This window comes from Palaemon carinicauda, chromosome 23, assembly GCF_036898095.1.
Source record: "Palaemon carinicauda isolate YSFRI2023 chromosome 23, ASM3689809v2, whole genome shotgun sequence".
Lineage (NCBI taxonomy): Eukaryota > Metazoa > Arthropoda > Malacostraca > Decapoda > Palaemonidae > Palaemon > Palaemon carinicauda.
Genome location: NC_090747.1, coordinates 66281790 through 66284289, shown reverse-complemented (window position 1 = coordinate 66284289; position 2500 = coordinate 66281790).

The following is a 2500-nucleotide window of genomic DNA, read 5'->3' as shown; positions in this document are numbered from 1 at the left end:
AAGGAGATTTTCCCTTCCTCATACCTGTCATCTTGGTAGACTTCTCACCAGTTCTGCTTCTCAATAAAGAGATTTGGGAATGTGGGAAAAAGACTTTGATGTTTCTCCTTAAAAAAAAAACATAGGAACGTGGTTTCCTAAACTTACAGCGCTTATGATTTTTTTTTATTTTCACTGCATTTACTTTTATATTTTAATAGACATGATACATTTGGATGACTGTTCAAAAATGTTGCACAAACGCTAAAAGAAGCAATTAGAAACCATTCTAAATTCCACCAAAGCTCTTTGAAGATTATTAAATAGAATATTAAGCCTTAAATCCTCTTAAATCCTCTGTAAGTAATTCGGTATTTGGATATTTTCTTAGATATAAATTGCTACTTGAAAGTCAATCTTGCTAATGATTAGAGACTAATTTTGTCTAAAATAATAGTCCTGCCTATGAATTCTTTGTAAATTCTGTAACATCGTGGTCCTTGATATTGTGCCTGATATCAGAAAGTTTCTCTAATGACTGGCAGCGAAGAGATGTTGCTGATGATGCTTAGAGGCTTTAGATTGATCCTAAATCCTAAATCCTAAGCTATTCTGAAGCTATGGTTAGTTCTTTTATAACTGGTGATGTGATTACTAACTGTAAGATAAGGTAATATAGTGTAAAGATATAGTGATTATAAGGTTTAGTACAAATTATAACAGAGATCTAGAATGGAGTAGTAAACTAAGACCTCTTTTAATTTCAGGCAATATGCCCTTAAACATAGAAAATGGATCACAATATTTTATATTGTTATATTCTACTGCACCCTAATTTTTCAAATTTCAAAGAATTTACACTGTCTAAAGCAATTAGATATTAATTGAAAATATTGTAAGGTTTCTTATATATCTTTGAATATTTGGTATTATCATTATTGAAACATTGCTTTCCCCTTCGGTAGACAGAAAATCACAAGATCGTTTTCCTTTAAAACTTAAAATGTTCATTTAATTTTTCCTAACAATGGTGATTGTAATTTAGACAAGTTGGATATATCCCTCTGAAGCCATCTTCCTAAAAATTTATATCGACATTAAACTCAATGTTGACCTTCAAGTATTTCGCAAATACTTTGCTGGCCATCATTAATCCCTTTCTGTAGAAGCTGAGGTGACAGGTCAGGCACTGTGTTTATGTTGATAACACAGGTCAAATAGAAACTTGAGCATTGATCATGTGTGTTTCTATTAGTTTGCTTATTTCTTTTCATTTTATATCCTTTTTGCATTATATTCTCCTATTCACTGGAAAATTTCTTAGTAAATAATGCCCCTCAAGCCTGCTTAGGGGCGTATGAGCAAGGGGTGGGGGGTGGGGGCTATAGCCCCAAATTTTTCTGCTGAAAATTTACTTAAGTATTTTTTACCTCAGAAAAGATTAAAATTTGTTAAAATTATTAAATCATAAAACTAATTTTTCATTAGAATTATCATTCAAAAGCAATTACTCGAGTAGAAGGATTTAATTAACATTCATTTCCATGTTAGAGTAAGGAATTGTTCTACTCATATATATATACATATATATATATATATATATATATATATATATATATATATATGTATATATATATATATATATATATATATATATATATATATATATATATATATATATACACACACACACACACACACACACACACACATATATATATATATATATATATATATATATATATATATATATACAATGCATATACACACATATATATATACATAAAATGCATATACACACACACATATATATGTATATATATATATATATATATATATATATATATATATATATATATATATATATATATATATATATATATTTATACATATATCATCATCATCATCATCATCATTCTCATCATCAGCCTTTACTAGTTTGCTGCAGAACCAAGACCTCATACATATCCTTTCAATTGCGTTTGTTCACGATCTTTAAATGCTAGTCCACACCGGCAAAATTTCTTATTTCGTCAATCCATCGTCTTCTCTTCCTTTCCCTGTATCATTTTCAATCTCTAGGAACTCATTTAGTTATTATTATTATTATTATTGTACATTATTATCTGTCCTTATATGTCTTGCCCACGTCCATTTCTTTTTCGCACTTGATATTAGTATATCCTCTATTTTAGTTTGCTCTTGTATCCATGTAGTTCTTTTTCATTATTCTTATATTCTAAGGTTATAGTAAGGCTCCAAGTTCCTCGTACATAAGTTGATGCTGGTAAGAACATCTCCTTAAATATTTTCCTTGTAAGAGAAAGTGGCATTTTACGTTTCATAATCCCATTTTGTTCATCAAAAGCTCTCCATCCTATGCTTATCCATCTTTTAATTTCAGTCTCCTGTCCTGTGGAAACCTTTATTATCTGTCCTAAGTACGTATATTAATTTGTTGTCTCTGCATTTTCATTAAACATTATCTTAGTTTCATTCATATTAATTTTCAGGGCTACAA